Source organism: Pipistrellus hanaki (assembly GCF_964339955.1).
Source record: "Pipistrellus hanaki genome assembly, chromosome: 19".
Taxonomy (NCBI): domain Eukaryota; kingdom Metazoa; phylum Chordata; class Mammalia; order Chiroptera; family Vespertilionidae; genus Pipistrellus; species Pipistrellus hanaki.
In genome coordinates this window covers 4043960-4058052 of record NC_140521.1, presented here as the reverse complement: position 1 = coordinate 4058052, position 14093 = coordinate 4043960, and the positions used below count along the sequence as shown (strand labels likewise).

The window sequence follows — 14093 nt, the reverse complement described above, 5'->3', positions numbered from 1 at the left end:
ACAACACAACAAAAACACATTTTGATGAAATTCAATGTCAGTTATTTTTAAATCTTATGCTTTTTGTGTCCTAGCTATGAAATATTTTTTTTACTCCAAAATTGCAAAGATTTTTCTCCTACATTTTGTTCTTAGAAGTTTTTTACTTTTTGCTGTTTTAAGTTTTTCAGTTCCTTTAGAAAGAGTTTGACAGTTTCTACAAAATCAAGCCTTGCTGGGCTTTTGGAAGGATTTGGATTGAATTAATCAATTTGGGGGAATTGACAATTTAATGATGAGGTTTTGAATCCATGAGAATTCAGTTCTTTTTCTTTACTATCTCTTGACACTGTTTTATATTTTTCAGTGTAGAGATCTGAAACATAAAATGCTTAGAAATATGTTTTTGTTAAATGTATTTCTAAGCATTTTATGTTTTTGGATGCTCTCGTTATTTTTAAAATTTCGGTTTTTAATTGTTAATCTAGTAAAACCTCCATATAATGAATTAATTTAGGCCAGGAAGTATCTGTTAAAGCTGAAAGTCCATTATATAATATAATAAAGTAGATTTTTCAAATGTGTATGTTGAAAAATTGACAAATTAGTTTACCTGTTTTTACTTAATGTAGACATGTTTGTGTAATTAAAATTAAGTATGTATGAAAAGTTTAATTTCACAGAAAAATTTTCTCTATGTATTGCTATAATTTTAAATTTATGCTGAATAGGTCCAGTAAATAAATGCATTTCCCAGTCACTGTGAATAAACAAATGCCTATGGCTGGGATGTGGCTTAGTGCACCTGGGAACATCGGCCGGCACGTGTTAAAACTGCTGCAGAAAGGCATGCCACGTGTTGAGAGAGATGTGGTGTGATCACATGCTAATCATTCCCTGAACATTATTTATAAGCATTGACTCTTGGATTTAAATATGTAGACTATAGTTATAGATACAACATTGGTTTTTCCAACATATGGCCTATTCACTAAAATTTGTTAAAAAAAATAACTGAATTAATAACAAAAACAAAAACAAAAAACCCTGTTAATTTAGTTATAAGCAAATCTTGGTTAAAAGCATTTTAAAATTAACACAATGTTAATTTTCACATATGACATATAGACTGGAAATTTTGTCCATTAAATCTGAAATCTGTTAAATCAAGGTCTGAGGTCCACAAAATCAAGGGTTACTGTGTGTGGATACACATTATGATTGCTGCATCTTCTTGGTGAATTGAAGGCGTTATAATTATGAAATGTTTTTCTTTATCTCTAGTTATTTCTTATCTTGAAGTCTACATTGTTTGATTTTAATATAACCAATTCATTAATCTTATTCATACTTATTTTTTTTTAAATTTATTGATTTTTTACAGAGAGGAAGAGACAGAGTTAGAAACATCAATGAGAGAGAGTCATCGATCAGCTGCCTCTTGCACACCCCCTACTGGGGATATGCCCGCAACCAAGGTACATGCCCTTGACCGGAATCGAACCCGGGACCCTTTCAGTCCGCAGACCGACGCTCTACCACTGAGCCAAACCGGTTTCAGCCATACTTATTTTTTAATGGCACATCTTTCCATCCATTTACATTCTGCCTATTTTATATCTATTTAAAGTGTATTTCTCATAGAGAGCATGAGTAGTGCTTTTATATCCATTAGACAACCTCTGCATTTTGGAATGTTTAATCCACTAACAGTTAATATAATTATTGACATGGTGGTTATTTATCTCCTTAGATTTTGTTCTTCTGTTTCTGCTTATTAACTATTTCTCTTCATATATTTTTATTTTTATTAAAATTTTTTTTAATCCTCACCCAAAAATATTTTTTCATTGATTTTTAGGAAGAATGGAAGGCATGGAAGCAGGAGGGAGAAGGACATAGAAAGACAGAAAGAGGCATTGATCCATGTGAAAGAGACACATCAATTGATAGCCTCCTACATGCACCCTGACGGGCTGGGGATCAAACCCGCAACCCAGGTAAGTGCCCTTGAATGGGAACTGAACTGGTGATCCTTCGGTCTGAAGCTCTAATCACTGAGCAACACCAGGGCTCTCTTCATATTTTTATAAGTTATTTCTTGAGGAATTAAAATGTGTAATTTTTCATAATCTACTTAGATTTAAATGTTATGTACCACAGCACATAAAATATAAGAAAGTTTCAGCCAGGCTTTAGCTGTTAGATTTGGAAGTAGAAACCCTTACTTAGAGTTAGGTCAGGTGGAAGTATTCCTTCAAACTGTATGTAATGAGTACACTGCAAACTTAAAAGACCAGTAGTTTCAATAAATCTTGTTTCATATTCATATAGAGCCCATTAAGGAAAATGTCCATTTCATGTTAAAATATTATGATAAACAGCTTCAGTTCTTGTAAATGATTCAAAAATAATATATAATTTAGAGAAGTGATGAATTTGGGTGTGCCCAAGGAAAAGAAAATTGCCTACATTATTAGGAAGTTCAAGAGACATAACCATCTGTGACTTGATGGAGGGGGGTGGAACATAAAGATGTATGATGCCATTTGTAAAACTAATTTCTCTTTCCATTTAATCTGTTCTTGCCTAAGTAAATACAGCTAGTAATTAAGATACCATTTTGGTGTGGTTTATAAATGCTTTTGCCTTCATTAAATTTCACACTTGTGAAAAAGAGCTATTAAGAGACAGCCTAAGGTAACACTTTTGAATAGCTAACTTTGTTAAAAATATGTTTCTAAATTTCTTGCAATAAAATGTAATTGCATTTTGTTTTCACTTGCTAGAATCTTCTCACATATTAAGTATTAGAGATAAGACAGTGCTAGCAGGAGCATTCTGTTTAATTTGTAGTAATAGTGACTTTGGAGTTCCCCTTTCCTTGCCATTCATAATAAATATCATTTTCTGGTTTCTCTAATTTTTCTTACAATTCACTTCTTTTAACATTAAGCAGTGGCAGGAGAGATATTCTAAAATATATACTATTTTGAAACTGTCAAATTTTGAAATATTTGCCATAAAATGAACATGGTTAAGAATCTATCAATCATTGAGCCTGATTGCAAAATTAGTACCTTGTTCTAATATTGCAACACTGGAGCATCTTGATGGCATGCCTATAAATAAATAAAAAAATAGGGTAAGGAAAGGAGAGAAGGGGGAAAAAAAAACTATATCTTTTATTGTTGATAATACAAAATCATAGCCAATACAAACATGTCCTACCTTATAAAAATTGGTACATAGTAAAATTGTTGCTGTTGTATATGAACAGTGAACTTCTTATATGACATGTCTTTGTTATTTCATGTGTTACGATTTCTTTCAATTGGAATTTTAACTCCTCATTTATGTGACTAGTCTGTAGTGAGTCTAGTATAAGATGAAAACGTTTTTAGATTAAATGTTAGTATTACCTTTAAGCAGCCGGTATTAACTTATCTGAAGATAGATCTTTATTCAGATATTTTTATTAGTATCGCAATACAAGAGAAATAACTGAGCTCTTCTTTATCTCTATTAATTAAGTCCATTGCATGTTTTAAAAAGTGATAGTATTAACATGCTCACTTCTAAAGTTTTTTCTTCAAACAGATATTGATGTAAGCATTTTCTTCTATTTGATTACTTTTAACCTCAAAAGATCATCATTGAAGAAAAGATATCTAGTTCTGTCACTTAGTTTTATTTGGTCCTTTGCTTATTCCTAGTATTATTAATAGAATGTACAGTTAGCACTGGATGAATTTTGTGATGAGAATACTTTTATACAGAACAAGGGAACTTCCTTAATGTGATAAAGGACATCTAAGAAAAATTCACAGCCAGCATCATTCTTAATGTGAGAAACTGAGTGATTCTTTCTAAGATCATGAGCAAGATAAGAATGCCCCTTTCCCCTCTTCTATTCAACATTATACTGGAGGTTCTTGTCAGTACAGTTAGGCAAGAAAAAGAAATAAAAGGCATCCAGATTTGAAAGGAAAAAGTAAAACTATCTCTGTTTCCAAATGTCATGGTCTTGACTATGGAAAACCCTAAAGAATACACACACGAAAAGAACTAATAAGTTAAACAAGATTGCAGGATGTAAGGTTAGTATACAAAAATCAACTGTATTTCTATTCCTTGCAATGAACAAACCAAAATGACATTGAGAACATAATTCTATTTATAGTAATATCAAAAAGAATAAAATACTTAGGAATAAAGCCCCAAATCAAATCTATTAGAGATAGGTTCAGGGGGGTTAGCCTGGGATGGGCTGCTGCTGCCCATTGCTGCCCTGGTTGCCAGTCTCTGTGGGGTCCCTTACAGTTTAGGAGATGCAAGGCTTAACCAGAAGAAGAAGGAGAAGGGCATGCTTCTAGGAGGAGTGTGCCCAAGTCAGGGTGTCAGCAAGGCCATGTTCCTTCTGAAACCTCGGGGGGAATTCTTCCTTATAGTTTGTTGGCAGTCTTTAGTGTTCCTTGATTTATAGGTGCCTTATCCTACTCCTCCATCCTCACATGGCATTTCCCTGGATCTCTTCATGTCATCTTCCTTCTGTGACTCTAGTCATGTTGGATTAGATCCCACCTTGATGACCTCATCTTAACCTTCTTACTTCTGCAAAAAGGTCACATTAAGAGGTACTGGGGGTTAACTCTGCAATGTTTTTGGTTTTCCTCTTTAAGGAGTCTGGGTATTCCTGATTAAAAACTTGGAATGTTTAGAAATATCCTCTTCATAATGAGAAATTTTTCTGTTAGGTGCTTATAAAAGGTGCCAATTCTATGGGCCATTTTATTGTGTTAAAAACGAAACCTAGAAATAATTCCAAATTTAGATTCTCATTCTTTACAGTTAGGGAATATGGACAGAAATGCAAATGTCTATCATTTAGTTATGATAAATCCAACCTTTGGAACCACCAGTTGGTGCTTGATTGTGCTAGAGGAGTATTACAGAAAAACAATAGCTTTCATTGTCATTTTTCAGGCATAATTACAGTAATAGTGTTGGATAAAATTAGTTGAAGATAGAATTAAGGTAGTATTGTTTTGATTTGGTTATATTTTATTTTTCCATCTATGCATTTATAAACATAATTTGATTCACAAAAAGGAGTAGATTATTAGTTCATAGGGCAATATTATGTCCTTTTCATGATCAGTTGAGTAAAAAATTTCAATTAAGCAAGATCTACTTTCTGTGAACTGTGGAGACAGTCAGCGAATTCATAGTGCTTCTCACCATTTTCATTTTTTTTAATGTATATATTTCTTTATTGATTTCAGAGAGGAAGGGAGAGGGAGAGAGAGATAGAAACATCAATGATGAGAGAGAAACATTGATTAGCTTCCTCCTGCACACCCCCTACTGGAGATCTAGCCCGAAACCCTGGCATGTGCCCTTGGCAGGAATTGAATCTGGGACTTTTCAGTTCGCAGGCCACCGCTCTATTCTTGAGCCAAACCGGCTAGGGCCAGAGTGCTTCTCAGATTAAGAAATTTAGAACATCCCTTAAGTCATGCTGAATGCTCTTACTGGCAAATTATTCTATAATATAATGCTTTGAAAGAGGGAGGAGTCTAAGCTTATCTGGGAAATAAAAGTAGGGAAATATTTGTTTGTTTATCTGTTAATCATATTCTAATTCTAATGAATTAAAAATTTTACTTTCATAATATAATTTTAATGTTTAGCCAAATTTTCACAAAATGGAAGGTAGAGATACTATTCATTGCCATTTTGCCCTTTAAAAAACTTTTTAATATAAGATTAGCAAGATATTAGAGCTGTGGTAATTAGATTTCTTTCAGGATAATAAACCATTAAAGTTTATGAGTCACATTAACAAAAAGACCTCTCAGTTCCACCATTTCCCTTTATCAGTTCATTCTACAATGAACATAAAATCCTCTGCCTGGAGTTCAGAGCACAGCAAGGGAGAAAGGGAAAAGCCAGAACAGAAAATAATAGGTGGGAAATGTTTGGTATCTCTCTCTCTCTCTCTCTCTCTCTCTCTCTCTCTCTCTCTCTCTCTCTCTCTCTCTCTCTCTTTCTCTCTTTCTCGAGAGTATACTTATTAAAGCTGGAGACAGTGAAACAAGGAAGGGCAAGAAGCAAAAGGAGAGTGCCTGTGTGGGGCTGCTTTGGCTCACTGAGAAGTCACAAAAAAAGGGAGCTTTGGAGATAGGTTCAGGGGGGTTAGCCTGGGATGGGTTGCTGCTGCCCATTGCTGCCCTGGTTGCCAGTCTCTGTGGGGTCCCTTAGAGTTTAGGAGATGCAGGCTGAACCAGAAGAAGAGAGGGAAGGGAAAGACACAGGCATGCTTCTGGGAGGAGAACGCCCAGTAACCTTTTGATCCTGAAGCTTATGACAGATGTCTAGTGCTGAGTGCACTGCTGGGATCAGCAGAACTTGCCTGAGGTGAGACTTCTCTCAGCGGCTTAGTAACTAACTAGTTTGTGGTCTGAAGGATTCAGATACTCGCGCATTTCTTTTCTGGGCTTCATCCCAGAGCCATCTTAGTTGTTAAAAAAAAAAAAAAAAAAAAAAAAAAAGGTAATAGAGCAAAGAGGAGTGAGCTCTGGCTTTTTGTGTGGGAAGATTCACTTTGGTGTCAGGGGTGGTTGGTGGAAGCCTCCTGAAAGAGCAGGGTGTGGGCCACAGGCCGACTCTGGGTACAGAGAGAGGATGTAACCTGTCATGGGTATTGACTGAAAGAGTTTCTCAGTGACAAGAGCCATACTGCTCTATTCCATCCCTCTTAGAGGAGCCCTTGGAAGAAGACTAAGGCAGAAACCCTCCAGGGAATGCTCCTCACTTATTTTCTTTCTTTGCCCTCCACATTACTTGATTCTTATTTTCATTATTATGGATTTTATTCTGTACTTTTATTTAGAACATCTCAAAACCTTTTGAAAGCTGAAGAATATATATGTATATGTATTTCTGCATGCATTATCGTAACAAGAATATCCAAGTTGATACACATATCCAAATGGGTTTTTAATGATTTGTGGAAAGCATTTTGAAAATCTTAATGCATGTGGGTTTTCTTTGAAAAGAATTCTTTGATTATAGATTTTCAAAGAAAAAAAAAGCCATTGTTTGCAACTTATTCTTCAAAAAGTGCTAAATGCTCTTTTGTGGCCAGGAAAATGTATCAAAAAACATACCCTTCTATAGAAACAGCAACATCCTTCTGAGAATTGTAAAAGTTTGAAAAGTCCCATAAGTAATTCTGTTATGTGTTGGGATCTAGATAGGAATGGGGGTTGGGAATTGGGGTGATCTCAGAAAGCAATCTGGCAACTATTCAATCAGTTGTGAAGTTGTTGGCATTTTTAGGCCCCTGCACAAATAAGCACTTTTACTGATTTTTTTAAAAAAGATTAAAATTAACCTAAAAACTTAAAAAGCCAAAGTGAGCAGCAACAAGCATTTATTTGATATCATAAAAAATTGTAATCCAGGGGCATAGATTAAGGCAGAAACCCAAATTATGTCCCAATTTGGCAAAGGCTTTTTATGGGAAAGGGAAGGGAAGTAATAGAAGGAAACTATTTCTATAGGTGCTAGCTAATAAGCTAAGTTATTTTTTAGCTATATATGGTGGTGCTGATTCTAAGGAATGTCCTTAAATTTCAGTCCTCTTAGTCAGGATATCTGCAAACAGTTGTTTGGAATATAGTGTTAGTTTGGCCCATTCCAAAGGTTATTTTGCCTAGTTCAAACATTCCAAAGGCTCACAAGAATCAAGACCTGCAAGGTATTTTTACCTTCATTTTGAAATGGCTTCATTTATATGTTTTCTCATTAAAATCCAAGTCAGCATTCTTTAGCCCACATAGCCAACCTAAATGAATTTTTCATTTTTTAAACAGTTGGTTTTGCCCAAAGGCTAAGAAAAAAAAACACCTCTACCCTATTACCCCTGACAGGAAACTTTAAACCCTTATCCTATACCTCATCTGCTATGTATGCATGACTCCCAGTTAAAAATATAATTTTTTTTGAATATGTGTAGCTCTTTGCAATTATGTGGCAAGTAGCCTATGTATCATTGCTCATCAATGCTGGTTGATAGCCATCTTATGCAGTCTTTCAAGATATATTAAAGCTTTATCAGTTATTCAGATCTGGATGAATTATCAGTTTGGTCAGATTCCAGATGAAATTGATAGGTTTTGCTACTCTGTCAAAGTTAGCCAAATGTTTTAGAAATTATTTGTCAATGCAGTAAAAGTTTATCTGATACTAGAGGCCTGGTGCATGAAATTCGTGCATGGGTAGGGTCCCTATGCCTGGCTTATTAAGATCAGGACCAATCTGCAGGGCAACCGGTGGGGCAATCAGGGGACCCCCTTGGCTGGCCGGGGGCCTGCAGGCTGGGGCAGCTCCTGCGTTGAGCAACTGCCCCCTGGTGGTCAGTGTGCCTCAAAGTGACTGGTTGTTCTGTCGCTTGGTCAATTTGCATATTAGGCTTTTATTATATAGGATTGCCTGCATAGAGTTTCCTTATGAGTACATTTTTCAGAAAACATGTCTTAGCAATATTTTTATTTTAACCAATTTGGATGGAATTTTTTCAACTTAGATTATTAACATTTTTCAGTAAAAACGTGTCAGATATAAAGGAAATAGCATAATGAAAAGCCATATCTATCGTAGGAAATAAAACAATACAAATACAGTTGAAACTGCTGGTATATTCTTCCTACATTGTATTCTCTCCTCTTACTAGCCCTGTAAATTTGCTGTAATAATTCCCATGCATATCTGTAATAGATTATTTTTACTCATCATTGTTGATGAGGTTTATCCATGTTGCTATGTATAACTCTAGTTCATTCTTTTATCATCACTAAACATTTCATCATTCTCTTCTTGGTAGGTATTTAAGTTGATTTTAACATTTTGCTGTAATAATACCATATGGACATTCCAATAGGTCTCCTCTTGTACACTGTATGTGTTTTTCTAGAATATGTATTTATGAGTTAAATTGCTGAGTCACAGGGAATAAACATCTTACATAGTTGTTCTCAAATTACTTGCCAAAATGTTTATACAGTTCACAGGCCAGTGGTGTCGTGGAATGTCTTTCAGTTGAGTTTGATATTTCCTCATGATTAGATTCAGGTTGTACGTCTTTGGCAGGATTATCACAAAAGTAAATGCTGTGATCTTCTCTGTGTAACCAATAAGGAACTTCATTATAAAATAGCACATGATTCCAATTTGTCCTATTTCTAATTATGTTTATTTTGGTTGTTTTGTTAAAATAATGTTTGCCAGGCTTCTCTAGGGTTTTCTCTTTGTAAGAGGTAAATATTTTGTGGAGAGGTGCTTTGAAACAATGTAAATATTCTATTCTCCACATCACTTCCAGCCACCTTGGAATAACAGGGTCCAGACTTCCCCTGAGCTCTTAAACAATAATGAAAATCTGACAGAATATGGGAAACAGTAGGTAGTTTTGAGACATTGGATGCTAAGCAGTGCTAGATATTGATCTCTTAAATGCAGTGAGCCCCATGATTGCCCCTGCTTACTGCAAGACCTCACCACAGTGAAGGCAACTCATACAAGTTCAGTGGTCTCTGAGGATTTGGGGAGGTCAATACGACTAGAATTCACAGGACAGAGTACCAGAGAGGAGAGCGCTACATAGAACTCTGGAGGTCTACCCAGAATTCTCAAGTCTTGAGCACATTGGTGAGGAAACTACTAGAGACGGGATAGAAGCATCACAATGAACAGGCAGAACAATGTGTGGGGCTCACATGTATGAGAATAGGTCATGTTTTTTTGTGTGTGTCTTATTTAAGGAATATTTTCTTTGAAATTATAAAAATATCTATACTAATAAAAGGGTAATATGTCAGTTGGTTGGGACGCTCTCACAGTAACAATCGAACAGCAGGCTGTGTGGGGTGACAAGGCCGGCAGATGGGTTAGTGAAGGATGACCAAATGACTGAACAGCAGGCTGTGTGGGGGACAGTCAGGCCAGCAGAAAGGGGCAGTGAGGGTCAGTGAGGGTCGACCAGGCCCGCAGGCAGAGGCAGTTAGGGGTGATCAGGCTGGTGGGGGTAGGGGGGCAGTTAGGGGAGATCAGGCAGGTGATCAGTTAAGAGCCAGCAGTCCCGGATTGTGAGAGGGCTATCTGACTGGCAGTTGGACATACTCTGAGGGGTCCCAGATTGGAGAGGGTGCAGGCTGGGCTGAGGGGAACTGTCCCCCTCCCCCTGTGCACAGATTTCGTACATCAGGCCTCTAGTTCTTCTATAAACCTTATAAAAGTTATTTTCACATTTAAGGCTTTAATTCACCTGAAATTGATTTTTGTATATGGGTAGAAATAGGAATGCAGCTTATTTTCTTTTGAGATGGGTATATATTATGAAATGGGTTATAGCAGTATTATTAACTAGTTCATATTTTGATATATGAACTATTATTGATCTGTTAACTATCTAAGAAACTGATCTGCAGTTTTCACTTCTATCAAGATTCCATATATCAGGAGTCTAATTCTGAGCTTTCTTTTTCATTTCTGTACTAACATTACCATGCTGTCTTATTAACCATTATTTTTCATTCAGCCAGAATCTAGTCAGGAAAACAAACCTCTTTAAGTATTTCAAGCAAGAGCAGATTTAGTCTGGAGAATTGGGTGTTTACAAAAGTAGTAGCAGGCCTAGAGGGATAAAGGTTCAGGAAGTGACTGCTACTTCTCATATTTGCCACTAACTTTCAGGAAGTCAGGAAGGTGCAGAAACACAGAAAATCTCTGGAAATAATCAGTTGTCACCAATACTTAGGCTGGTGATTTACAGAAAACACCCAAAGGATGCTACAAATCTCACATCTATCTGCTGAAGTCCATCAGGTATTTGCCAATCCTTGACAAAGGTGCAAAAGTGTACTTCTGCCTTCATTACATGAGTGTCTTTCATTGAAATCTAACCAGAAATCTGCTGGCAGAATCGAAGGACATGTAGCCCCTGACATCCAGCCCTGTGAGTAGAGAAGGCAGGGAAGGGGCACAAGGGCGTGAATTGCCTCAGGCATCCTGGCACAGATTCTTATTAATTAGTCTCATTGTCTGGTAGAACAGTACTCTCCCTCCCTGTACATCCCCTTCTCCCCTGCTCTTATTGTCATGGCTATTCTGAGTCCATTGCATTGCCATGTGAACTTTAAGATGATCTTGTTAAATGTTATGAAAAGCTCAGGATTTTAATTGAACTTACACCTAGTTTTCAGACTGATTTTGGGTTCATTGACCCAGGAAGGAAGGCTCCAGCATGCAGCTGGAAGGCCCCAATCAGCCCTGATTGCCAGCCGGGCCTTGGGGCCCTACCCATGCACAAATTTCATGCACCAGGCCTCTAGTATACAAATAAATTTCTTTATTCATTTGCTGTCATTTGTATCCTCAGTTTACCTGATTCTGTAGCCTTCTTCCCTGTTCCAGTTCTAACTTCTTTTATACCATAGATTCAGACATCCACAACTAAGACCATTAAATCAAAAGGGGAAAAAGTCTCATTTAAGTTATCCCAAGTGGCCAGTAACTGAACATGGAACTGTAGAGTGGCCTGAAACTTATCTACCCCCGGGACTTCCTTTGTTTCTCTGAAGGGGACTTTGCATCTGTTCTTCTCACCTTTCTCTACTGCTGGCTTCCTCTGCTCACTCATAGTTTCTGCACCTCTGTAGTGCTGACTGCACATACTCAATGCTTGTCCTACTGGCCTCAGTTTTCATCATTACTTTTTGGCTTTCACTTCAGCTGCAAAGACCTGATCTAGTCAGGATTCCCTGGATTGGGTTCAGGAGAAAAGGAATATGATTGCAGGGACTTTTCCTAAAGGTCTGACCCCCCACAGTGTTTGTTGCCCTCCTCTGGCCTAGTGGGCTGCAGCCAGGAGAGTAGATTCTTCCACATAAAACACCACTGCTTCTGTGTGCTGTCTCATCCCTCAGGCCTGGGCTAAGGCAATTCGGGACACACACACACACACACACACACACACACACACACTAATTGACATTCTCTTCAAGCTGTGTGAATAGTGTGTAATATAGGAAAGAATTATATCTAATTAAGGGAAGTGCATCAGCTTACTTTTATGGACTTCTTAACACCTACTTTAACTTTCTGCTTATTTATCTTTTATTGGGAATATCATATATCACAACAAACCCTCAGCTAATATTTATTGAATGAATTTTGAAATAAATAAGAACTGCCTCTTTTTGCATTTTGGGTTCAAAAGAAAACAGCTGTACTTCAGAAAGCTCTGTATCTTCTATAATAATGAAAGTGTACTATGCTAATTAGACCGGACATCCGTCCAGGGCTGCTGCTCGAGGGCCAGGGCAGCAGCTAGGGCTTCTGCCTCGGCCCTTGGAGCCCCTTGCACAAATTTCGTGCATCGAGCCTCTAGTAACTCTATAAAAAAACAAAACAGATTTCGGCCAAATGCTGCTGGGCAGATTAGAAATCAAATTCATTTACCTGCATTTACCTGTCCCAATTATTTAAAAGGGTAAACTCTGAGTTCTTTTGGGATCTAAAGTTATTTAAGAATTTTAAAACCTTTTATTTAATATAAGTATATTGAGAATATTGATATCTTTAAGAATATTATTGTTCCCTAGAGCCCAAATGCACAATTACTATCCGTTTAATAAATATTTTGAGATTGGATGTAAATTCATTTGAGAGACAAACTGTTTTTTTAATGCCTACATGTCCTTTAATGTATTTGGACACAGATGTTTTGGCCTCATTTGCTGAAGTGGATACAGCATTAGCCTGTCAGTTTCCTGCTGTTTGCCATTATTTAGTGTTATTAGAGGCTGTAAGCATGCATACTCTGGGAAAGTTGAAGAAAGGCTTTAAATTGAGAAAAGTACCAAGTTGTGATCTCTGTCCAGAAATTCTGAGATTAAAAACAAAGTGACTATAAATAAAACATTGGAATATTAACATTAAAAAGCAGCTGTAGTAGCTCAGAGCAGTCCTGCTTATATGTTTTTTGTATTAACTATCAGTTGAGGTCCTCAAGCACATAACCAAATCTTCATTAAGGGCCATTCTCTCCTTCCAGGGAAGCATCTAGCACAACATGTATTCCACAATTGGCTATGCAAATTCTTTAGCAGTAATAGAGAACATAAATTGTGTTTCCTAAGGTAATAGGGACTGCACTATAGTGCTCATAAATCCTTGCAAAGCTCTGTGCTAACCTTGCATCCTTCGATTTGCTCTACTATGGATTATTGAACTACAGTCGGTTTCTACTTTAATAGTAATAGCAGGATATAGTTCTTCTATTGTTTCTTAAGAAATGGTAGAACTGCTTGGAATTTCCTTTACATTGATATACATGTTTCATTGTGCTTGTAATAGGAGTATAATAGATTTGCTTCTTGTCTAGTTACAGTGTAAACCATAGAATTCAACCACTCCAGTTTCAGGGAAGTAATGTTTTCCATAATTTAACACTTATTAGTTTTCCATATATTATATAAATGTGTTTATAGTTGCCCCTTAGGGCCAGAGCTCTGCCCAGTATCTAACACTAGGTCCACATTCAATCTGTGTTTTCTTCGTTTTAAAAATACAAGGATTGAAGGGCCAATGTTTTTTAGGATTTTTGTTTAGGTTAATAAATGAAATGGGCTTTTTTTTTTTTTTTTTTTTACATTATTGATCTTAGAATTAAGAAAAGTATCATGAAATTTGAATATTTTTTTCTTTTCTTAAACAATTTTAAAAGATAGAGATTAGCTGGTCTTATTTGGTGAAATACATGTAAAACCATGTGGGCCTGTAATTTTGGAAAGTTGGATAATGGGCAAGGAAATGTGATTACCATTTCAGTTTTATGGGCTTTTGGTTTCTCTACATTTTCTTTCTTCCACCAGAACTTTTAATAATTTTATCCTAAAAGTTTATATAATGGAATTTATTTCTGTATATTGCTAATGATGCTTTTCATTTATACTTTTTAATGTTGTTCTTACCTCCACAATCACCCTGCATCTGTCTCAGTTACCCCATACTTAACCAACCCAGCCCATCTTAGTTGGCAGAGCCCA

General features: G+C 36.5%; 1 long non-coding RNA gene across 13 annotated transcripts in view; it reads left to right on the top strand.

Annotated features, from left to right (window-relative positions):
* Nucleotides 1-14093, top strand: part of LOC311613829 — a 45358-nt gene that overhangs the window by 3502 nt on the left and 27763 nt on the right. For all 13 annotated transcript variants that reach the window (XR_014793523.1, XR_014793524.1, XR_014793525.1 and 10 more), the window contains exon 2: nt 1841-1979. This is a non-coding gene — a long non-coding RNA (uncharacterized lncRNA). The remainder of the gene's footprint in view (nt 1-1840; nt 1980-14093) is intronic.